Source organism: Oncorhynchus gorbuscha, linkage group LG10 (assembly GCF_021184085.1).
Source record: "Oncorhynchus gorbuscha isolate QuinsamMale2020 ecotype Even-year linkage group LG10, OgorEven_v1.0, whole genome shotgun sequence".
Lineage (NCBI taxonomy): Eukaryota > Metazoa > Chordata > Actinopteri > Salmoniformes > Salmonidae > Oncorhynchus > Oncorhynchus gorbuscha.
Window position 1 is genome coordinate 26,592,873 of NC_060182.1, and position 25,965 is coordinate 26,618,837.

At 45.4% G+C, this 25,965-nt stretch overlaps 1 long non-coding RNA gene across 2 annotated transcripts; it reads left to right on the forward strand.

The window, feature by feature from the left end:
- The first annotated feature begins 17,886 nt into the window (after positions 1–17,886).
- Positions 17,887–19,952, forward strand: LOC124045062. 2 transcript variants are annotated; one of them, XR_006840774.1, is made up of 3 exons: positions 17,887–18,036; positions 18,482–19,077; positions 19,200–19,952. It is a non-coding gene; the product is annotated as an uncharacterized LOC124045062 (long non-coding RNA). The 2 variants fall into 2 exon arrangements; XR_006840773.1 differs by having other exon boundaries at positions 18,482–18,923; positions 19,200–19,949.
- Positions 19,953–25,965: the final 6,013 nt, after the last annotated feature.

Sequence of the window (25,965 nt, forward strand, 5' to 3'; positions counted from 1 at the left end):
AGATAGTTTTTCAAACAGATAGAATGTTTTGGTTGGATTCCATTAGTGGAGAGAAGTATATCCTTTAGACAGGTTGGAATGTAGTTTATGAGGGGAGTGAAACTATCTCCAGGACCGAATACTACGCCATTGTAAGGCTGGGAGAGGGTGTGAAACTGATGACATCATTTTATGTCTTCTTTCTTTAAAATGTAATGTTCTTTGTATTTTGGGTCAGTACTCATCAAGAATAAATGCTGAACTTGTTTTTAAGACTGCTCTCTTGCTAATTCATGCAAATGATAAACTTACAACTTATCATGAATTAGAAATGAGTGCGAATTGAATTGATTTTGGCAATAAAACATAAAGGGATTAATAATTCCTCTATCAATTTGGTCCTTCGAACCGAATCTAAACATCTCTCTCTGTGCCTGGAGGTAGTAAGCTGGAAAATCGTGCACGGACGAGTTTGACTCGTTTTACTAAAGACCTGACCTCTGAATTGAGGTTAAAATTGAAACAGGCCTGCATATTATCACAGAGGACAGAGAGAGTGACTAGATACAACGAACATTGCTTTCCCAGTCGGCGATAAGGTCAGTATTTTTTATTCTTGATTTTGGGGGGGATTTGAGTTCTTTGATTGATGTTCTAAAAATTTTTGAATTCATCAATAAGGGGAGCTTTGCCATTCCCACAGGGTTTGTATGACCATCATACACTGGGTTTTGTATAACCGATATACACTGAAGCAGGTTTGAAAATAACCTGTGGTAATGTGCACTACCGTAAATAAACTAAACTTAATCATGAGAGGTAAAAACGCCCGAGATTAAGACGGGATATTAAAATAGGTACTGGGGGATAGGACGGTGATCTTGTAAAAATACTGGGCGTAGAGAGACGGCAAGCGCAAGATAACTGGATTGGTCTTGTGAATAGTGGCAGTATTGATCACCGTCCCGATTCAACTAATACTACGGGAAATATCCAAATAAGGAGGAGAGGGAAACTTAAATCTAAAGAAATGAGATAAAAGCCATATTTGTAGACATGAGGTTTCCAGGCGAGAGGGAAATCTAACAATTAGCGGCGTGAGATAACGATTATTAGCGTTCTTTAAATGCCCTCTGACACAACCGGAAAATACTAGGGCTTTACAAACCCTGGGCTTATGGTTGTAAGGTTAGACCTAATGTTTGTTTCAAAAGTCAAAGCTATTGGTAAGATTTCCATAAAAGAGCTAAACTTAATCATGAGAGATTACGACAAAAAAGGAAGGATTGTTTAGCCGAATAAGGGGGAGAGGGTAACTTAAATCTAATGCGAGAGGGAAATATAACAATTAGTGGCGTGAGATAACGATTATTAGCGTTCTTTAAAAGCCCTCTGACACAACCGGAAAATACTAGGGCTTTACAAACCCTGGGCTTATGGTTGTAAGGTTAGACCTAATGTTTGTTTCAAAAGTCAAAGCTATTGGTAAGATTTCCATAAAAGAGCTAAACTTAAATCATGAGAAACGCACCCGACCGAGATGGAAAATACATACTGATTATTTTTAAAGGGACACACACATAGGCAGGCAGAATAGTAACTAGAAGTAACTAAGTAACGGTAAATTACAAATTTATAGAACTGCACGCACATAGAATTTAAAATTATATAGAAAGGCATAGATAAGTGTTTAAAGACCATAGCTACTAGTAACGGTAAGGATTAAGAATGGGGAGAAATGCCTCCAAAGAAGCCCCAGAACTGACGGCGAGAGGGAAATATAACAATTAGTGGCGTGAGATAACGATTATTAGCGTTCTTTAAAAGCCCTCTGACACAACCGGAAAATACTAGGGCTTTACAAACCCTGGGCTTATGGTTGTAAGGTTAGACCTAATGTTTGTTTCAAAAGTCAAAGCTATTGGTAAGATTTCCATAAAAGAGATATTAACCATAAGGTGTTAAATATTGAAATGACTAGGCGTAAGTAAATAAGGATTCCAATAAAGAGAAATTAACATAAAGGGTTGAAGATTGGAATTATTAGGAGGGGCAGGAATTTATTATAATGGGTAGTAACACTTCTAAACTGCTTTCTGCAAAGACGGAAGATTACCGTTATATGAAACAAAAAGATAGAAGGAATGTAAATTTCTGTCCTAAATGGGAAAAAGGTATGGTTTTGACGGACGCCTAGATGTCGAAAAGTTAGAATCCCTTCTAAAACAGATACAAAGGGAGCGAGATTAATGAGAATCCTAAACTGAGAGAAAACGTTGGGCGTTTAAATTTGGGCTATTTTCTGTTGTCTAGATGTCGGAGTAACAAATACAATTAACTGTGAAAATGGGTATATTTGCGGAGAGTCTCAGTCAAAATCCATTGTGCTGGTAGGGGAGTGGTGAGCGCGGCAGTCTCACCAACGGTAATCCACGGTTCGGTTCCCGTTTAACTAAAATTGATTTTAGATCATAATTGACCTATTTGCATGTTTTGCCTGAAAAATATGGTCGCCAATGTTTGCAAAAGATATAACTGAACAGATATTATGTGTTCTAGATAGAATTGATAAAAGAAGTCATTAAAAAAACGGCGAAACAATTTCGCTCATATTTCGATACAATTTTGAATCATATTCCGCCCAAAATGATCTGGTGGAATAATAATGTATTGAGATGGGAGTCGTAATTAAATAGATGTATCATAGAGGAGAGAGAGTTACCTAAAGTTAAATGGAGGGGATAACGGAGAGATGCAATACAATTCCAGCCTGCCTGGACGTTATGGCTATTTATGAATCAATTGACATGAGAAGTTTAACACAAAAACAGGGTACGTTAAATGTTAGGGTAAATTAAATTGAGAAGTTCGGTTGGGTTTATTCTGATGATTAGAACTTAAAACTGAACTCAATCGGAATAGGGAATATATATTTTACAAAGGCAGGCAGATTTGTGTCTATAGCCAAGCAACGGAATTGCTAGACACTCAAATGGGGCTATATAGTGCAACGCTTTTGACTATAAATTAGGTAAGAATAGTTTAATCGTAAGAAGTTGTGATTGTTTTTCTGATTATTGATTTCTGGTTAAGGTAACGCCAGTGAATTTGAACAAAAAAGTAACGTATTCTAAAAACGATCTGGTTTCTGTTCTCATTGCGGGGAACAAATGAAAAGTCTTATCTTAAAGGGACAGTGCACGGTAATCACAGTGGTTTGAGTGTATGACAGTGGGAAAAAATATTGTGGGACGACAATTCGAAGAGAGAAAAACAAGTTACATGATACATCAAGAGATTTAAAACGAACGACGTGAAGGGATCATAAGAATTATTGGGTGTCGTTGTAGGAGTAAATGTTTGGGTTAAGGGGATTTCCCTGTTCCCAGAGACAAGGCATTTTTAAGGCGAGCACTCACTAATGCTGGTCTGAGTTTGTAATTAGACAAGTGAATAATGTATTGGGAATAGAGTTGTAATTAAAAATACTAAGTCAAAGACGAGACAGGTACTTAGAGCAAAATGGATTCAAAATGATAACAAAGAGACAACTATAATTCATGCCCATTATGCCCATCGAAATGTTTTTATAAAATTAGCGAATTGAGAGATGTTGATTGATGTTGTAGACTCTAATTCAGGATTCAACAGAGGTGATAAATTAGGTTTGGTTTATCGAACCCGAAATACTGTTGTCGCAGACCATTATTTACAATGAGTTGAAAATCGTTGCGATATGAGTCAAGGTTGAGCGCTTGTTGATGACATCACTCGCGAGGCTTCCGTCGCCACGGAAAATGATGTCGTGACTGGGGGTAACGGAGAAAGTGGTTCGTGTCTTTTAGAAGGAAAATGCGTGCATTATTGTTGAGTCACTTTCCAGAAGTTGATAAAAATGTCGAAATACATTTTAAAAACAAGTATGTAAGTCGTCAGGAAAGATGCAAAAAACTAGCAGCTGATTCGCTAGATGGGTATCATTGTTTTGTGGCGTTTATTTGGACTGTAATTAGGCCATGAGAAAGGGAAATTGAATGTCTGAATCGTAAAACATCGTGAGAATAGATTTTCATGGTTATTGATTCTTGGTTTGATTGTTTAAGTAACACCAGTTAATTTGAGCACTGTTTCCATTATGTGGAACAGTGTCAGGGTATTAATGGTGAAAAGCAACCTCTATAGTAAAAACATAATTATATATGTTTCGGGAAAGTAGCTAGGTTGAATTTGGTCATTTGAGCTTTTCCCTTGATACGTAGACATACGTAACAGGGGCAAGTTGTTTTTCCTTGAGGATGGTGTGTTGTTTTATTGAGATGTAAATGTAAATTAAAGGAGCCATGAGAGAATGCGAATGCATAATTATTAAATATCGGGGATTAAATTACGGATTCCTTACACTGCGAAATGTACGACATTTGCGGCAGAGAGAAAAAGTAATGCATTGAATAATAATGTTATCGGGTTAATCGTATCTAAAGGTAGCATGGTCATTTAAGTAAACATATCCGTAGACAATGTTTAAAACTTATGATTATTGATTTGAGTCAAAGGGGAATTATCATTAGGTTTTAGAGGCACGCTCACACAGGTGACTATTTCTATTGTAAGGATAAAGGGATCTTTATGTCTAATATGGTATGACCTTTTGACCTTATCATGACTGGCTTCCGAGGTCTGATCAGCCTCGGGGAGAGTCATTTGTATAATGAATGGGGTCATATTGAGTTACTAGTTTTAAGGTAAATTCATTAGAAATGAAGCAGTTTTGGTTGAGGGCTTAGAATTACTGTTTGAACCGCAAATGAGAAAGTGGTTCAGGATTATGTTTTATAACATTGCTGTGAAGTTTTTTTGAATAGGCTATTAGGGATTTGGTATTGTAACAGAGAGAAAGTCATATTTATCATTGAGAATAAATAGGGGGATTACATGATAACCAATTTGGGACAGTTCTGGGATTGGAGAAGAGGATATCCTTATAGCATAGGGAATACCACAAAGGTGGATAGGTTTTCCATGATATGGGGGAAACCTGGGAGCACTGTTGAACTTTGTAAAGGTGATGAAATCCTACTAACCATCAAAACTATTTAGCTCTCTGATGCAGGCACTTACACCCCCGGACTACAAAGGACCGGGACAGACACGGTGGGTGTGTTTTCTATTAAGGTACTGCCAAAACCGGAGGTCTCAGACGGACCAGGGTCGGACACCCTCCTCTATCACCCCTGGACCGAACCTGTCACCACTATGCTAAAAATCCCATTCAGGTAATTAATGTTAGACTATTCAGCTATTGATCAATTAGGCACGGAGACTGGTTTTGATGGTAGGGACAATTTGTGGCTGTCTTATACAGAATGGACTTGCTTAGAATATGCTTCTTGCTAGTCAGGGGGGAGTCTGAAAAATGTTCAGTGAACAATGTTGTACGTATATCCCTAATAACACCAGTCCAGATGGTAGTATATCTAAGGGCCTTAAATGGGCTTGATGCACTATCTGCTGAGATGAGGACCATGGCGGGGGTAGAGGAGTCTGACTGTCCACCTGGTTGGGAGACTGGTTTGGTAAGTATACTGGTATGGTGGTTACTGGATTTCTGACCCTAATTCTTGTATTGTTTGTTATTGATGTGATGTGTTGCTTGCATCATACCGTGTTTTAAGAAGCCTGTTACAGATGTGGTGAAGGCTTCGGGCATGATGCCTTAGCTTGATGCTCCAGTTGGAGAGGCTGAGGTGAAGCATGCTTTGAGGGGAGGATAAGACTGACTGAGGATGAACCATGTATGTTTGTTCTCCCTGTCGTGAAGGGTGGCATGGTGCCCACCTGGTGCTGGATAAGAATAGCTGAGAGGACCAGATGGGTTATAATAATGCTTTGTTCTGCTTTACTCTGTTTTACAGGACCAAAGTTTTATTCCACACTTTGCAACACATATTAAATCCATGTTATTGTCAGATAGAATACTGAGGGTCCCCAAGGAGAGGGCTTGTTAGTGTAGGAAGGATTTTTAATATGGTTAGCATTTATTAGATTATAAGTTTTTAAATAGTATTATATTTAACAGGAATATAGGACATCTATGAGGAGTTAGGATTATTGTTAGGATTAAGATAGATTGATTAAGGATTTTGGAGAAAAGCCACCCATAGACATGTTGTTTTTTTCTAAAAGAGGGTCCATGGGTTTGTAGTTCCCATGTAGTTCAAATTTGGAAAACATGAGAAACATACAGAGGAGCCCTCCCCCGCACTGCAGAGACCTTGAAGGTTGGAGAGCAGAGAAGTTAGAGGGGGGGCCAGGAAGAGCAAAGATAACATAGTGGGTAGATAAGTTACTGAGTGGAGACAAAAGTGAGAATTGGACATGTGGAAAATGAAAGGGACACTCCTAAATGGAATTTCAGACATAAGGATAATTCACTAAATCTTATCTAAGTCATTGTATAAGAATAAGGCAAGGTTGTTACCTGGGCAGAGCCAGGTAACAAAAGGGGGATGGGTAAATAGTGTTCTAGAATAGGATGTGACCTACGGGATAATTAACTAATTAAAAAAAAAAAATTGTTAATTGGGTTGACGAATAAGAAACTGTTTTATTAACCAAACCTGTATGGTCAAAAGTGTTATGCCCAGCAGGAGAACTACAGAGGGAGGTGGCACACGAGATTCAACCAGGAGACTGGATCTGGATCCAATCACTAAAGGAAAAAAAACTGGAAGCAGCCTCGGTAGGAGGGACCATTCCAAGTACTACTGGTGACTGCCTTCGCTGTGAGATTAGCCGAAAGAGCTACCTGGGTACATATCACACATTGTAAGGGGGTAAGTCACACTAGCACTGTCGGACGATCACAGGAGTAGGAGAGGAACCGTGACCCATATGGAACGGGGGTCAAACTCCTTCTGAAGATTACCTATACCCGACCTTTCCCCAGCTGTGAGCGTTCATAGAAGTGAAGTGATGGCTTGGCCTCTGGCTGTTGATATGTTCTCGGGGAGAGGGTGGGGCTTCACGTGCGCACTGACCGTCCTGAGCTGTTTTATTGTGGGGGCCATATTCCTGATTCACCATGATCCCCCGGAAAGTGCCAAAGAGGATAATTTGACTCGTGCTAGATGAGGGAAATGGGATGTTACCTAAGATTCTCAGAAGGTCACTGAAACAAAATAGTAAGGAAGTGAGGGTGGAATTGGGCAAGGATCTCTCAGTATAATTTTGTGTAGATCAATTGGGGTCATTCACCCCTTGGCAGTCTAGAACCATGGGACTCTATGGGAAGTATTTGTGTAAATCACCATATTGATCGTGGACAGGTCATAGCTCACACTGAAAGGGATGGCTACGTAAACCCATACACTCAATTTGGGACCAGGTGGAGTATAGTAAGGGTTGGCGTTTTGGACTGTGTTCCTGAACAGAGGAAGTATTGTATAAAGGTACGAATAGTTCAGACCAAAGACCTCAAAGAAGTTATAGAAGTGGAGACTGGGTTTGGGGAGTCCAACTTATGGTTGGAATGGATTCAATAACGCTAAACCCCAGTTAACAACTATCCCTTTCCCACTGAACGGAATTAATTCCCCTAAGGGAATGGCATGTATGGTAAAGCTGTTCATGAAAGCAGGAATGCCAAATAATGATAGTTGTATTGATTTACACTATATATATCCCTAGGGTCCACTTAAATCAAGACTTCCTCCCTTTACCGTGACGAGAGGAGAATATTACTGTTTGGCCAGATACAGTACACACGGGAAATATGTGGGGGAAGTTGGTACCTGTAATAAGACAGAGAATATTACCACTGACGAGACCATGTCTGATTTGACAGGCTGGTTGAACTCTGGAGATTTCAAAATTTTGAAGGTGGCCAGGGCTGACATCTGGTGGTTGTGCGGGGGAATGAGTTTGTGGCCGGTATTACCGACTGATTGGACTGGACTATGTGCTTTAGTACATTTAGGAATGCCTTTTACACTCATACAACACCAAGACATGAAGATAGCCAAACGAGAGAGAAGAGATGCTCCATCTGGGTCTTTTAACAACAGAGTATATATTGATAACCTTAGGGTTCCACGAGGTGTGCCGGATGAGTTCAAGGCAAGAAATCAGATACTAGCAGGATTAGAGTGGTCTACTCTCAATAAGAATGTAGACTGGATTAATTATAGTTACCAGAAGGGTTATTAAAGGGTTTGTAGAACAGACTGAAGCAATCAGCTGGAAGACCTGACAGAAAAGAATTGCATTAGATAAAAGGAGGAAGTGGGCGTGGTAATCAGGACCGTGTCTTACATCCCGGGTAGCACAGCTCCGGACGAATCAGTGCCCGAAGCCTCAGCTGGTTTGACCACCCTGGCTCACGGGTTGGCAGAAAACTCTGGGGTGGATATTTCCCTGACTAATTGTTTTGATAGTACATTTGGAAAATGGAAAAGTGTTGTAATCACGGTGTTTTGGGCTGTATCTACCTGTATGACTGTTTTAATTTTATGCGGCTGTTGTCTAATTCCCTGTGTGCGAGGCCTTGTTTCCAGGACTCTGGAAAGATCAATGACCCTACAGATGGTGCATTATGGGCCGATTCCAGGTTCTGACCCATGGAGGACTGAAGGCATGTCTACAGAGGAAGTGGACGAATCCGGATCTGTCATTTGTGGGGAATTTATGTTTGATGAGGCTATTGTTGATATGAAGGGGAATTAGATTGTAATTGGTTTCCATGATTAAACTGTTTTTTAATGAAGGTCGTGATGAAAATCCGGAAGGAAGAGTTATGATTCTGATGTAGGTTTAAAAACAGTTGGAGTTAAGGTTAGAATTGATTAATGAAATGTGACGAGTTGGATAAACATTTATAATTGAGCAGAAATCAATTGTGTCTGTGTCTCCTGGGAAAGTTTAAGAAGGAGGGATAAGATAGTTTTTCAAACAGATAAGAATGTTTTGGTTGGATTCCATTAGTGGAGAGAAGTATATCCTTTAGACAGGTTGGAATGTAGTTTATGAGGGGAGTGAAACTATCTCCAGGACCGAATACTACGCCATTGTAAGGCTGGGAGAGGGTGTGAAACTGATGACATCATTTTATGTCTTCTTTCTTTAAAATGTAATGTTCTTTGTATTTTGGGTCAGTACTCATCAAGAATAAATGCTGAACTTGTTTTTAAGACTGCTCTCTTGCTAATTCATGCAAATGATAAACTTACAACTTATCATGAATTAGAAATGAGTGCGAATTGAATTGATTTTGGCAATAAAACATAAAGGGATTAAGACTTCCTCTATCATGGACCCAGAACTTTTACGAGAAGCACATGGCCCCACACACGAAGGCAAACTAAAGACCCTTCAAAAGGTCTCGCACATCTGGTGGCACCCTCACATGAAAGAAATGACTGACTTATTTTGTGACGAATGCAACATATGTGGCAGCCACAACCCAACGAAACCATATCAAACACCAATGGGCTCATACCCAGTACCTAATGCATGTTTTCAGGACATTAGTATAGAATACACCGACATGGGCGCTGATAATGTAACCAAAGGGAAACGCTATCTCCTAGTTATGGTAGATAGGTTCTCCAAATGGGTAGAAGCAATACCAACAGCAAAGGGGGACGCTAGGTCAGTCGTTAAGTGGCTACAAACCTAACTAATACCCAGGTATGGCATCCCAAGACAAATCAGATTTGACAAATGGCTCACAATTCAGTAACAACCACCTAAGACAGGTGGAAGAAAGATTTGGCATAACACACAGATTCGGTTCTGTGTACCACCCCCCGGTCCCAAGGTCTGGTGGAATGTGCAAAAGCTAAGATAGCTAAAGTATGTGCAGGTACGAAGTTGACATGGGTTGAAGTCCTGCCTCTGGTGCTGATGGCCATGAGAGCCTCACCAGGAGCAGGCACCCATCTCTCTCCTCATGAGATAATTACTGGAAGAGTCATGCCTGGTCCACCAAGGGAGGGAGGTCATATGCCCGCTCTTGATGTACAACAAATTGTAATGTCTGATTATGTGAAAGAACTGACGGTTCTCTCTGCAGCACTCTCTACCCAGGTTCACAAGGTCCAGGAGGGGGAGCTTCCGGGGGACACGCCACCACTGAAGGTAAAGGTTGGTGACTGGGTGAGGGTTAAAGTCCACAAGAGAAAGTGGCTGGAACCCAGGTGGACTGGACTGTACGAAGTGAAGGAGGTTATTTCACACTCAGTCCAGGTCAAAGGTAAATCAGGCGCACCTTGACACCACCTTACACATTGCACTCCAGCCCCAATTCCTTCTAGAACACTGACTGAAGTCAGAGCTGATTTGAACAGCCTAAATTTGATTCCAAATGAAGAAAGTCCTGACTAAGGGGATGCGGCATCAAACTCCGCCTCCCCTGAAAAAGGAACTGCGCCCAGTTAGAGGGATATTTCTCTCTCCCTGGGCAAGGCTAGGAATATCTGAACCACTGTTTGTGATATTCCTACTGATATTTGGAGTAACCCTAGGCACTCTCACATGGTTAATAGAACAACAAACACATACTAAAGCATCAACCCCTCTCACCCCAACCCCTATCCCTGATACCATTCCTAGCCCCACTCCCTTCAATCTCACACACACCAAACATAGCACTACACCTACAGACCCACCATGCACAATAGACAAGGTTAGAAGCACCACCTTATGTATACCCACGAATGCAACCACCACCATTGCACTATAGTTTTCACGTCTTAAAAGACGTGAAGAGGGGGACTCAAAAATTTGGTTCCTACCAAATTGTTTGGTTGCTTCATATTTTAGTTCTATTGTTCACGTCTAATAGATGTGAAGAGGGGGATTTGTTATTGTTAGAGGAAATTATGGTTGAAATGACTAATTATGTATACATTCCAATCAGAACTGACTAGTCCAAATGCTATAATGTACTGTACATATGAATTTTCTCTCTTGCTCCCATTCCCAATTGTATATAATGTAGTCAGGAGTTTGGTAACAATGAAGGTCTGTTCCTTAGTTCATTCATTTGCACAATCTCTAGGTGGCAGGAACAGACTATCTCCAGACTGTCTAGAATGCTGATTTATACTGACCGACCTTGACTTCAGGCGTGGAGCGAAAGCTCGAGAAACTATAGGGCCTCTATGAAGAGAGAACATTAAAGAAAACGCTGACGTCAATTTCAGTTTATAACCTGTAGAAAAATGTGTATGTGCTAGTACTCTCTTGAATTAAACGCTGTTACCTGGCTTTTAAGACTGGTCTCGATCTACTTCATGCATAATTAATGAACTTACAAATCACTAATGAAATAGAAAGAGTGCGAATTTGGTTTTGGCTACAAAACATATAGGAATTTAAAATTCCACTAACAGTTATATAAATATTCATACACATAGCTCATATATTATACAGCGCTAAGCTAATCCGCCTGACTCAAGTCATTTTACGTACCCCTGCTAAAACAGGAACCAGCTCACACACCCAGCCATAAAACTGCCCCTCTCAGTTTTCTACCTCACGTTCCCCTGACACACAAATATCTTCTTGCTTAAACACACACATCTCACCCCCCCCCCCCCTCTACTGGTCAGGTGCTCAGAGCAGAAGACTCTGATGTGCACCAATGGGGCTCCTACTCTGGCTAGAGCAGGTCCGCCTCCAACCCTTCGGGACCATTCAGAAGACCAACACGACAAGACTCCACCTACATATTCCATGTATAAAATCTGCTGTAACCAATGTCTAAGTCCCTTTTTCACCTGACTCCTTACTGGGTTATATGAACTAGGTCCGTGCACGTTAAATCTGCAGGACAAGATATCTTTTGACTCATTAAACTGCCTTTTGTTACAACTGAAATCCACTCTGTCCAGAGTCCGTGATTTGGTCTCAACTCTCCAGTATTTGAACACTAACAGTAATTAACGTTTTAATCTTCATGTTGATACATGGACGAGATTGGCTCACAATGCACACGGAGGAAGAATGGAACAGTGGAATCACTCATGCACTCTTGTCCAGTACCTGCTCTTAGTGATCTAATATCACAGTCTCAGGTGAGCGTAATGTAATGACCCGACTAGATCATAAAGGAACAATTGTCCAGACAGAGGCTTGAGTTTACGAATTGACGGTTTATTACACCAACTTTACACAGGCTACTGTTTGGGCCGTAGCACACGCCAAATAGATGACACAAGCCAATCGTGACCTTCTCTTGTGAAGCCCAGACGTAAGAGAGAGAGAACAAAAGCTGAACCTGGTCTTAACTTCCAATGCTCCACCCCCCTGCCCAACCCCCCTCCACGCCACTCCGCCAACCACCAGGATGCCCGGCATCAGAACATTCCAGGCATTCCCGTGATTGGCAGATAGCAGGTTGATTGACAGGTCGGACCCCGCGAACACCGGGTACTGGTCAGTACAACACAACCACCTCCTAGCCTAACACATAACACACAGCTGTCTGTGCGGGTCGCTACACAGCCCCCCACCACAAAGTCCCTCGTCCCCGAGGGAACAAACAAAGTATCTGAAGCGACCCGGAGGTCTCCTTTGCCTGCGTGGTCGTGATGGTCGCAGAGTGCCCCTCTGGGACCCAGGGGATGAAGGCAGGGATATGGGTGACAAGGAAGCGGGAACGGGTAATACAGTCCGTGGCTCTGGGGAACCACGCGGTGACACAGGGGGAGACAGGGGAGTGGGCTGTCTGGAGCCTTGTCTGCGGCACCTGAGGGTGGGTGCCTGGAGAATGTCATTGCCAGAGAGGGGAATTGTGGGGGTTCCTGGGGTTTGGGGAGAAGAGGCCCCTCTGTATGGGGCTAACCTGTCCCGGTGCAGTGCCACCTTTCTCCCCCTGGGAGGAAGCTGCACCTGGTACACAACCTCCCCTACCCTCTCCAGGACACTGCAGGGTCCCACCCAGTGACTGTCCAACTTGGGGCATCTGCCTTTTTTTCCTTAGGGGCTGTAGACCCAGACCAGCTCCCCAGCCACAAAGTGCCTTCCCGGGTGTGCACGTCATAGTTCCTTTTCTGCCTCACACCTGCATTCACCAGCTGCTCTCTGGCGAAGGTGTGGGCTGTCTCCAGGCGGTCCTGGAGTCTCCGGGCATACTCCGGCCCCGGAGGAACATGAGGGCTATCCAGGGGCCGACCAAACGCCATCTCCGCAGGGGTGCGGATCTCTCTCCCCAGCATGAGGAGGGCAGGCGTGCAGGAAGTGGAGTCTTGGACAGCGGAGCGGCATGCCATGAGGACCATAGGCAGGTGCTTGTCCCAGTCACGCTGGTGTTTGGAAGAGACGATGGCCAGCTGCTGTCCAAGCGTTTTGTTGAAGCGCTCCACAAGGCCATCACTTTGAGGATGGAGAGGAGTAGTGCGGGTCTTGTGCATACCCAGCCTCTCACACATGGTGGCGAACACACGGGACTCAAAGTTTCTGCCTTGGTCGCTGTGGATGGACTCTGCAGCTCCAAACCTGCTGAACATCCCCGCTGTCAGGGCGTCGACGATGGTCTCTGCCTCCTGGTCAGGCAGAGCATAGGCCTCGGGCCATTTTGTGAAATAGTCCATGGCCGTGAGCACCCAGCGGTTTCCACTGTCTGTGGTGGGGAACGGCCCAACTACATCCACTCCCACCCTCTCCATGGGAGCCCCACTGGGAACTGTTGGAGCTGAGCATGAGAGCGGCCTGGGGGCCCTTTCTCGCTGTGCAGTTGTCACAGCGGCGACAAAAGTCCTCCACATCCCTCTTGTGCTGCCCCCAGTAGAAGCCCTGACGGAGACGGCGCAGTGTTTTTGTGACCCCAAAGTGTCCAGTCCCCACCCCCATGAGTACTCTGGAGCACAGCCTCCCGCAATGCTTTTGGGACCACCACCTGCCACCTCTCCTCTCCCGTAGCTGACTCCTTCCATGCCCGCTGTAGCACGCCATCAGCCAGCCGCAGTCTCTCAAACTTCGACCACAACCCTTTGGTCGCGAGTGAGAGCGCTGTCACCTCTTCCCATGGTGGCCTCACCTGCGCCTCTACCCACTGTAGCACTGGCTGTAGGTCTGTGTCCCGTCCCTGCTGCTGCCGCCATTCAGCCACGTCGACAGTCTGCAGCTCACAGCAGACAGGCCCGCTCGCCCGACACACTGTGGCACAGACACCCTCCTCTGCCCGCAGCTCTCTCTCCGTCCCTCTCTCCGTTCACAGTGGCGGCAGCCGTCTGCAGTACAGGGCCGACGGGACATGGCGTCGGCGTTGGAGTGGCGTGCCCCTGCCCTGTGCACCACCGTGAAGTCATACTGCTGAAGCTCCTCCAACCAGCGTGCCACCTGCCCCTCTGGCTCTCTGAAAGACATGAGCCACTGGAGAGCAGAGTGGTCAGTCCTTACAGTAAAGGGCAGACCACCCAGGTAGTACTTGAAGTGTTTGACGGAAGCCACAACAGCCAAGAGCTCCCGCCGGGTGACACAGTAGCGGCGCTCATGTTTGTCAAATGTTTTGCTGAAGTACGCCACCACTCTCTCCCCCTCTGGCCCCACCTGGGCCAGCACCCCACCCATGCCCACATTGCTCGCGTCTGTGTCCAGGATAAAGGGCAAGGTGAGGTCAGGGGGGGCGAGCACGGGGGCCTCGATCAGTGCACGTTTGAGGGTGTTGAACGCCTCCTCACACTCCACTGTCCAAGTGAAAGCCTTGTCCTTCGGCAGCAGGCGGTTCAGTGGAGCAGCAACGCTTGAGAAGCCCCGTACAAACCTCCTGTAGTACGAGGCCAGGCCCAGGAAGCTCTTCAGCTGACGCTGGTCGGTGGGGGTGGGCCAGTCTCTGACAGCCCCTACCTTGTCCTCCATGGTGCTGATCCCCTCCTTCCCCACTCGGTGGCCCAAGAAGGACACCTCTCTCCTCATGAAGTGGCACTTCTCGGGGTGGAGCTTCAGACCTGCGGCAGCCACCCTCTCCAGCACACGCCGTAGCGCCCCCAGGGCTGACTGGAAGGAGCTGCCATGGGCCAGGATATCATCGAGGTATACCAGACACTGCTGTCGGGGGATGCCATCCAGCACCCTGTCCATCAAACGCTCAAAAGTAGCTGGAGCGTTGCACAGGCCAAAGCACAGGACCTTGAACTGCCAGTGTCCTCTGTTAGTGGAGAACGCAGTTTTGGCTCTGGCCTCTGGGGAGAGGGGCACCTGCCAGTAGCCACTGCGGAGGTCTAGTGAGGAGAACCAGGAGGACCCCTAACCAGGTCCAGCGACTCATCGATACGTGGTATGGGGTATGAGTCCTTCCTGGTTACCTCATTCAGCCGCCTGTAGTCCGCACAGAACCTCAGCTTGCCCCCCTTCTTCGGAACCATGACGACTGGCGCCGCCCAGGGGCTGTCTGAGGGCTCAATGAAGTCTGCCCGCTGCATCTCCAACACAGCCTTGTCTGCCGCCTCCTGGCGTGCCAGCGGGATACGGCGGGGACGCATCTTGATGGGTCGAGCATCACCTGTGTCGATCTCATGCTGCACCAGATGAGTCTGACCCACCTCTTCCTCACTCAACGCAAAGCTGTCTCTGAATTCAAACAGCAACTGCCACAACCGTTCCTGCTGCTCAGGGTCAAGACCAACACAGTTCCTCCCCCATATCTCCCTCACTGCAGACAGTGTCCTCTCCTCTCCCATCTGGGGTAGCTGGGCTGGGGGTGCGACCCGGGCTCACAGAGGGCTGTGTCATGGAGGTAGCTGGGGGAATGTAACACACCGCCGTAGGTGACAGGGGGACTGGGGAAAAGTCACACACAGCTGTGGGGGGGGGCGCAGCCATGAGTCTCTGCTGCTTTAACTGTTGGAGTAAAGGGTTTGTTGGGTTGAGTGAATGTGACATTAGGGGGGCCATGGTGACTTCCGTCCCTCCCTGGAAGCTCAGTGTGCCCCTATTTAGGTCTAACTGGCAGCCTGTGCTCCTAAGAAAGTCCAACCCCAGGATACAAGGGTCCTGCACAGCCGCCACCCACACAGGATGACGCACAGTCCTGCCCCCTACTGTCAGAGTCATTATTCCCTTCCCTTTCATGGGTGCCAGCTCACCTGTGACTGTGCGGAGCTGCACAGTTGTAGGCTCACACTGAGTCCAACCTGGCACAATATCTGGCCTCACCAGGGTTACTGTGGACCCAGTGTCCACCAGGGCGGAGCAGGGCACCCCCTCCACAGTGACAGGGACATGACAAAAGTCCCCAACACAGGTCCGGCCCACCACAACAACAGGCTCCATCCGCTTGCCCTCGTCTGCTTCTGGGGGAAGTGGAGCCTTGCTTCCCGTCTGTGCCGGTGGGCTCCTCCTGAAGATGATGGTGGTTGGGATAGAAAGCCAGGGGTCCGCACTACCCGGTCTATGCGGACCCCGAGCCGTTTCCCTGAGCTCTGGGGGACATGGGGCAAACTCGGCGCAGATGGCCTGGCTGGCCACAACCCCAGCAGACCCTGGGACCAGGGCGTGTGTTTCGTTCCGCCTGTAGCGACACAGCACGAATGAGTTTTGTCATTTCGGCCACCCAAGCAGGCTTTTCCGTCTCCGGGCTGCTCTGCCCCCCAGCTCGCACAGAGGGTGTGTCTCCCTGCACCCCCACCAAAGCCCCAGCTGAAGCCCCAGCCCACACCAGCTCCCTCTCCAAAGCCATCTCCAAGGCTGTCTGCAATGACTCAGGATGAGCCAGCTGGGTCTGTATGCGCAGCTCCGTAGGAGAGAGCGCCTGTATGAACTGGTCCCGTGCTAGCTCGCTCTGCACGGAGGGGGCATGTGAGCATATGCCCGCCGAGAGAGGCTCTCAATGTCATTAGCTAGCACCCGTAGAGGCTCTCCAGGCTGCCTGCGTCTATTACTCAGTTCGGAGCGCAGTAGCCCGGGCTGTACACACTGTCCATAGCGCCTCCTCAGTGCTCCCACTAAAGCCCCATAATCATGCCTGTCCTCGGGGCTAATCAATATCAAACAGGCCAGAGCTTCATCCGTGAGGCATAAAGCCAACTGCAGTGCCCTTTCTTCATCCGACCACCCCTAAAATGAGCTAACAGTTCAAACTGAGCATGAAAAGCTTCCCAATCCGCCTTACCGGAATACTTCGGGGTCTTAACAGATACGGACGCAGCCGGGAACTGGGCGCCGCCATGTTTGTTTACATCCTGAGCCCCAGATTCCTCATCACGCCGCGTCGACGTCACCACTTCGGTCCGCCCACCAGAATCCGCGCGAAATACATTCGACGACGCACTCATGCCCGCTTCAGCCGCCATCGCTCTAACGTCCTCCCTCAAGCGGCCTCTGCGCTCCGACGCCCTGGCGATCTCCTCAGACAGAGCCCCGACGTCCATTCACACGCAGCTCCTTGGCCATAATCGTCCCCTACCTCCACCTTCACTTTCGGATTCCCTCGAAGCATTTTCCATCCCCGTTCTCACCTACGGTAGCTAGCCACATAAGTCAGCTAGCTAGCTGGCTAACTTGTATCAACGTTTTTACTTCTGACACCAATGTAATGACCCGACTAGATCATAAAGGAACAATTGTCCAGACAGAGGCTTGAGTTTACGAATTGACGGTTTATTACACCAACTTTACACAGGCTACTGTTTGGGCCGTAGCACACGCCAAATAGATGACACAAGCCAATCGTGACCTTCTCTTGTGAAGCCCAGACGTAAGAGAGAGAGAACAAAAGCTGAACCTGGTCTTAACTTCCAATGCTCCACCCCCCTGCCCAACCCCCCTCCACGCCACTCCGCCAACCACCAGGATGCCCGGCATCAGAACATTCCAGGCATTCCCGTGATTGGCAGATAGCAGGTTGATTGACAGGTCGGACCCCGCGAACACCGGGTACTGGTCAGTACAACACAACCACCTCCTAGCCTAACACATAACACACAGCTGTCTGTGCGGGTCGCTACAGTAATTTGTTTTCGTGAATTTTCATACCTGTTTGTGGCTAGACAAGCTCGCTAGTTGAGTGTCTTGATAATAAAAATCTAGCCAGCTAATGTTAATTTCTGTGCACAGCTGGTAGGTTAATTTCAATATAATTTCATGCTAGCTAGCGGTTTCCACTAGATAGCACAGCCACAAAGTCAAAATGGTCTGTCGTAAAAAATGCATATAAACAAAAATGAGCTTTTTGGTCTTAATTTAATGTAAGGGTTAGACATACGGTTAACGTTTGGTTTAAAATACGATTTTTATATGATAAATTGTAGAATATAGGCAGGGTTTATAACTTTGTGGTAACTAGTGATGACCCTACTAGATAACTAGCTAGCAAACGCTACTGTAACGTTACTGTACTTGCTATTGTGTGACTGAAAAATATTGTGTATAAATTGTTAGCTGGCTATTTACTTATAGGCTACTAGCTAGTCATGTAATGATGTTTGCTTGATGGTGGGGAGGGGGTCTGAGAGTTGGACTTTCTAAGTCTGTGCATACTGTTTCTGTTTCTCATTCCAAACAGCCTACCAGTTTATGAATCTGGAGACACTGGAGGTGTTTGGGGTGGAGAGGACAGTGGACTCAGTGGAGGACATCCCAGCCACTTGGCAGTAAGGGCATGCCGGGCGTGAGCCAACAGCCCAGCTCTGACCAACGGCGAAGTCAGCTCAAAGTTATTTGATTGCTTTTGATTTAAAAAAAAAACATTTATCTGCCTTCCCAATGAAAAATAGTTTGAAATGTCGAACATATATTTACAGAAAATAGATTTATGTTTCTGAATGATGCACCATGCTGCTTTGTTGACAACATGACTGAGCTGCACAAGATTACTGTTCCATTTGAGAAGGGCGCTCCTCCCTCACGGCGTTTTACCTTTCACGTCACTGACCATAGCTGGGTGCACCGCAGCTCAGGTTAATAGAACTCCCTCAGTGTTGGCACTGCTACTTCCTACCTGATGGGTAAGAGGACATCACACACAGAATTAGGAGTCTTCCACTATTTACATGTTTGGGTGTATGTGTGTCAGAGGTGAGGGATGATAAGCCAGTGTTTGAGTAGAAGCGTCTGGTGTGTTAGGACTTGTGGATGCACTCCAATTTCCTGAACAAAAAGGTGACATTTAAGTATTTCTCTACACCCTAACTATTAACCCCTACTCATACCCTGGCCTAGCCCCTTACTTTCAAACCAGTAAACCCATAAGTTTCCAATATGACCTGGTGTGTGTTACACAGGGTGTTACAGGAGGAATTGAAGGGGGAGCATGCCTTGTACCTGCGGCAGCACCCGGATTTCCGAGCCATGATGGCCGACTTCTTGCAGTTCCTGTTACTACAAAAACAAGCGACGTCATCATGTTCGCCTGTGAAGACTTCTCCACTGGGGGGCCTCTTCAACACCTCTTCACCTTGAGGACATACTGTGGCTTCCTCTCAAAGGCCCTTTAGTGAGGACAATACTATTCTGGTTAGCAGTTGTCACTAGTATGTACAGTGGCCCTCGAGATCCTAGAGTATTGTTTTTACATTTTGTAATACTGTTTTTACTGTCTACTGTTTTTGTTTGCATGAGCTGTATTGAAACATTCCAATCAACTCATGCTCATCTGACTCAAAAAGTAAACTATTGTATAACTTTGCTGCCCAGATTGCCTAGGAATGTAACAGCCTTTGAATAATACAATTATATGTGTATTAATAGTCCAGACAATCTTGCAAGGCAGACTAAAGGTCTGCTTAATAGCTGAAACAGTTCAGCAGAGTTTGTAAATATATTATGACTGCATTTTGTGATGTTTTGAACTTTAGTGAGTGTGTTTTTCGGCTGTTTGGATACAACAACAAAAAATCCTAGAAGCAAGCCAAAGTTCAGAGCCGAAGTCCATGTCCCTTCGTCGGGGGTGGGTAACAGTAGGGGTTCTTCAATAAATTATTTGTTGTCATTAAATGAGAGACGACTTGTTTTCATGCACAGTTTTTCATTGAAAAATACTGTACCAAACATCTTAGTTAGATGTAGAATTGCAGGACGAAGATCTCTTCGGCAAAAACGTCAGAATTAATGACAGATTTCCTGAGTTATCTTAGATTAGTTCGGACTATTGTGAGACTGGCTACGGCATCTCAAAATTGACAAACGGTACCATTGTCGCTTTTAAGGGAGTGAGAGCACACTCATTCGAGTGTGGATACACGCCAACCAAACTGAAACATACTGAAGCCTTATGACAGCATTGACTTTCCATACCAAACTACCTCACCCCTATAAAATAGACGAAATGGTATTTGAGTGCAAATTAAAAGCAACATTTCATCCATGTACATGTATCTACTGATGCACTGGCACTTCAGTGCACTTAAGAGAGAGGATTAACTCAGTGGGGACAGGTCAGGATGTTGAGCGCACACCAGATACAGCTACATTACGATCTTGCACTATAAATTTTCTACATGCTTTAGTTTCACAATAAGGGAATGTATTATCTAAAAAACAAACATGAGACACTGGGAAGGGGACTCGAGTCAGAATCTACTGTAGCCTACACCAAAGTCTAATAAACTTGTCTTTTTGATTCAGTTTTCAACAAAAAAAATAAACAAAATCAAAAACACCTTTGATTTGCTGAATTAAGAGGACTACAGTTCCCAGAGTACACTTGATGTTTCCAAGCTACAGTTGCGTCAAGTCACGGTTGTGTGATTGCGTTGTTTTAAACAGAAAATATCATACAACTGTCTCCTGAGGTGCAAATATATACTGAACAAAAATATAAACACAACATGCAAAAATGTCAAAGATTTTACTGAGCTAAAGTTCATATAAGGAAATCAGTCAACTGAAATACACTGCTCAAAAAAATAAAGGGAACACTTAAACAACACAATGTAACTCCAAGTCAATCACACTTCTGTGAAATCAAACTGTCCACTTAGGAAGCAACACTGATTGACAATAAATTTCACATGCTGTTGTGCAAATGGAATAGACAACAGGTGGAAAGTATAGGCAATTAGCAAGACACCCCCAATAAAGGAGAGGTTCTGCAGGTGGTGACCATAGACCACTTCTCAGTTCCTATGCTTCCTGGCTGATGTTTTGGTCACTTTTGAATGCTGGCGGTGCTTTCACTCTAGTGGTAGCATGAGACGGAGTCTACAACCCAGACAAGTGGCTCAAGTTGTGCAGCTCATCCAGGATGGAACATCAATGCGAGCTGTGGCAAGAAGGTTTGCTGTGTCTGTCAGCATAGTGTCCAGAGCATGGAGGCGCTACCAGGAGATAGGCCAGTACATCAGGAGATGTGGAGGAGGCCGTAGGAGGGCAACAACCCAGCAGCAGGACCGCTACCTCCGCCTTTGTACAAGAGCCAGAGCACTGCAAAATGACCTCCAGCAGGCCACAAATGTGTCTGCTCAAACGGTCAGAAACAAACTCCATGAGTGTGGTATGAGGGCCCGACGTCCACAGGTGGGGGTTGTGCTTACAGCTCAACACCGTGCAGGACGTTTGGCATTTGCCAGAGAACACCAAGATTGGCAAATTCGCCACTGGCGCCCTGTGCTCTTCACAGATGAAAGCAGGTTCACACTGAGCACATGACAGACGTGACAGAGTCTGGAGACGCCATGGAGAAAGTTCTGCTGCCTGCAACATCCTCCAGCATGGTGTGGGGTGGCATTTCTTTGGGGGGCCGCACAGCCCTCCATGTGCTCGCCAGAGGTAGCCTGAAAGCCATTAGGTACCGAGATGAGATCCTCAGACCCCTTGTGAGACCATATGCTGGTGCGGTTGGCCCTGGGTTCCTCCTAATGCAAGACAATGCTAGACCTCATGTGGCTGGAGTGTGTCAGCAGTTCCTGCAAGAGGAAGGCATTGATGCTATGGACTGGCCCGCACGTTCCCCAGACCTTAATCCAATTGAGCACATCTGGGACATCATGTCTCGCTCCATCCACCAACGCCACGTCGCAACACAGACTGTCCAGGAGTTGGCGGATGCTTTCTGGGAGGAGATCCCTCAGGAAACCATCCGCCACCTCATCAGGAACATGCCCAGGCATTGTAGGGAGGTCATACAGGCACGTGGAGGTACCACACACTACTGAGTCTCATTTTGACTTGTTTTAAGGACATTACATCAAAGTTGGATCAGCCTGTAGTCTGGTTTTCCACTTTAATTTTGAGTGTGACTCCAAATCCAGACCTCCATGGGTTGAAAAATTTGATTTCCATTGATCATTTTTAATTTTGTTGTCAGCACATTCAACTATGTAAAGAAAAAAGTATTTAATAAGAATATTTCATTCATTCAGATCTAGGATGTGTTATTTTAGTGTTCCCTTTATTTTTTTAGCAGTGTACATTCATTAGGCCCTAATCTATGGATTTGTCATGACTGGGAATACAGATATGCATCTGTTGATCACAGATACCTTTTTTTTTAAAGGTAGGGGCGCAGTTCAGAAAACCAGTCAATATCTGGTCTGACCACCATTTGCCTCATACAACGCGAGACATCTTCGCATAGAGTTGATCAGGCAGTTGATTGTGGAATGTTGCCCCACTATTCTTTAATGGCTGTGCGAAGTTGCTGGATTTTGCCAGAAACTGGAACACGGTGTCGTATACTATGATCCAGAGCATTCTAAACAAGCTCAATGGGTGACATGTCTGGTAAGTATGTAGGCCATGGAAGAACTTCCTGGAATTGTGTACAGATCCTTGCGACATGGGGTGATGGCGGTGGATGAATGGCGCGACAATGAGCCTCAGGATCTCATCACGGAATCTCTGTACATTCAAATTGCCATCGATAAAATGCAATTGTGTTCATTGTTTTTTAGATTATGCCTGCCCATACCATAACCCTACCATTGGGCACTCTGTTCACAACGTTGACATCAGCAAAACGTTTGCCCACATGACGCCATACACGTGGTCTGCGGTTGTGGGAGGCCGGTTGGACGTACTGACAAATTCTCTAAAATGACCGAGGTGGCTTATGGTAGAGAAATTAACATTAAATTCTGTGGCAACAGCTGTGGTAGATATTCCTGCAGTAAGCATGCCAATTGCATGCTCCCTCAAGACTTGAGACATCTATGGCGTTGTGTGACAAAACTGAACATTTTAGAGTGGGCTTTTTTTATTGTCCCCAGCGCAAAGTGTACCTGTGCAATGATCATGCCGTTTAATCAGCTTCTTATTATGCACCAGCTGTCAGTCAGGTGGATGGATTATCTAGTCAAAGCAGAAATTCTCACTAACAGAGATGTAAACAAATTTGTGCACAACATTTGAGAGAAATAAGCTGTTTGCGTGTATGAAACATTTCTGTGATCTTTTGTTTCAGCTCAAAAAACATGGGACCAACACTTTATGTTGCGTTTACATGTTTGTTCAGTGTAGAACAAGCTAGAGCACATTTCTCTTAGTCCTGAATAATGTACTTGCAGACAGCATTCTATTAATGTTACCAGTGGTTGTGTGGTGGCGCTTCATGCCTGCAGATTTCCCCTCCCCACTAAACGAATATTCACAACCCAGAAACCAGAACAAGCTTGATGTCAATTCCCACGAATTGGCATGTGAGACCGTGAGTACAGTGCATCCAGAAAGTATACAGACCCCTTGAATTTTTCCACATTTTGTTACATTACAGCATTATAAAAGGGATTAAATAAAAAACATTCCTATTCAATCTACACACAATACCCATAATGACAAAATAAAAACAGGTTTGTAGACATTTTTGCTTAATGTAAAAAAATAAAAGTGAAATGTGACAATTTCATAAGTATTTGGACCCTTTGCTATGCAACTAAATTGAGCTCAGGTGCATCCTGTTTCCATTGATCATCCTTGAGATGTTTTTACAACTTGATGGGAGTCCACCTGTGGTAAATTCAATTGATTGGACATGATTTGGAAAGGATCACACCTGTATATAAGGTTCCGCAGTTGACAGTGCATGTTAGAGCAAAAACCAAGCCATGAGGTCGAGGGAATTGTCCATAAGAGCTCAGAGACAGGATTGTGTCGAGGCACAGATCTGGGGAAGGGTTCCAAAACATTTTTGCAGCAGTGAAGTTTCCCAAGAACACATTGGCCTCCATCATTCTTAAATGGAAGAAGTTTGGAACCACCAAGACTCTTCCTAGAGCTGGCTGCCCGATCAAACTGAGCAATTTGGGGAGAAGGGCCTTGGTCAGAGAGGTGACCAGGAACCCGATGGTCACTCTGACAGAGCTCCACAGTTCCTCTGTGGAGATGGGAGAACCTTCCAGAAGGACAACCATCTATGCAGCACAACACCAATCTGGCCTTTATGGTAAAGTGGCCAGATGGAAGCCACTCCTCAGAAAAAGGCACATGACAGCCCGCTAGGAGTTTGCCAAAAGGCACCTAAAGGACTCTCGAACCATGAGAAACAAGATTTTCTGGTCTGATGAATTCAAGATTGAACTCTTGAATGCCAAGCGTCACGTCTGAATACTTTCTTAATGCACTGTAGATTACTTCAACAGTCGGCCATCTTGGAGGCTGTCTCTCCAGTTCTTACAACAGCTCAATGGCTTCAGTGCACTATCAAAGACAGTACAGTATGAAGATAGTTAGAAACTGCTTCTCCAATTGTCAAAACTATTGGTAGCTAAATCCGGGGGAAATGACGGACCATATAAAAAACTGTTGGTCACTAAATCCGTCTGGAATGACTACGTAAAAACAGTTAGCTGGTATGCCCTCAGCCGTCTGAGTGGTCAGCTGTGAATGCCCTCTCCACTATATACTTATAAGTGATTAGTTTGGTTCTGACCTCTATAGTGCTGTCTGGTTAGAACATGATGTTGAGGCCCATCACTGTAGTCTTGATCGTCTCCACCACACAGACACAACTGTTTCGATTTGAGGATGTTCATATGATTTTGGTAATCCGAATGACTTGGAATATTATTGTTGTGGTTATTTTAATGCATGCACAACCTTCAGACATTTGTGTTACTGTCAACAATAAAAGGTCCTCAGAAACATGCGTCTTCTCCCTTCAGATGACGATAAAACTCTGACCTGAGTGGGCGGGTGCGGTGTCAAGAGCAGCATTCCAGGCACTCTGATTGGTTGGGAATGGCAGGGCTATAATGGGTGAGGGATAACTAAGGTAGGTTAAACAGCCAAACTAACGGGATTTAGGGGAAATTGAAGGGATTGTGAGGGGAAGTTAGTTAGAGAGGAGAGGAGCAGGACGGTATTTTTTTTACACCAATAGAAAATCCAGATCACGCTTGTAGGCGATGTCATGGTGACGTTGGGTAGCTAATCATCCGGTGCAGAAACATGTCATCCGGTCTAACCATTGATGTGTCTACATGCTGACCAGAATGGACACGTCGCGTGCGTGAGCGTTGCAAAATTAATTTAGAAATCCATGTTATTCAATTATTGCACCCACACTGCTCGCTCTCCAACGAGCGTCTGCGTTGCCAAGGGCTAAAAATAGAAGTCATTCCTATTTCTGACACAGATCGCGCTGCAAGTCCTGCCTCTCCCATCTCATCATTGGTTATAGAAGCAGGTACCCACGTGCCATCTCCTCATTGGTTATACCCACGTGGGTGATACGGACTGTTTTGCCGGTCGTTGTGGTAATACTATGACAGTTTAGATGCCAATCACCATATAAGTTCAACATGAAAAGGCCTGGAAGGAGGAGAGATGACTAGAAACGATTCGGTCGGCCATTTTATGTGCGGAGTAGAGGAGCTTGTGCACTTCAGATAAAATAACAACTCAATGTTTCTATCCCAGGACAAATTAGCTAGCAACAGCAAGCTAGCTAAATAGGACAAAGTAGCTAGCAAGTGCAAGCTAACTTGCTAAATTGCCATACATGTTTAATGCTGTTCGACCTGTCCCCAAATTAATGTCATTGGTTCAGAGTTTGTTTTGATATTTTAACCTGCGTGTCGTGATCGCGTTTGGTGTAGGGGGACAAAATACATT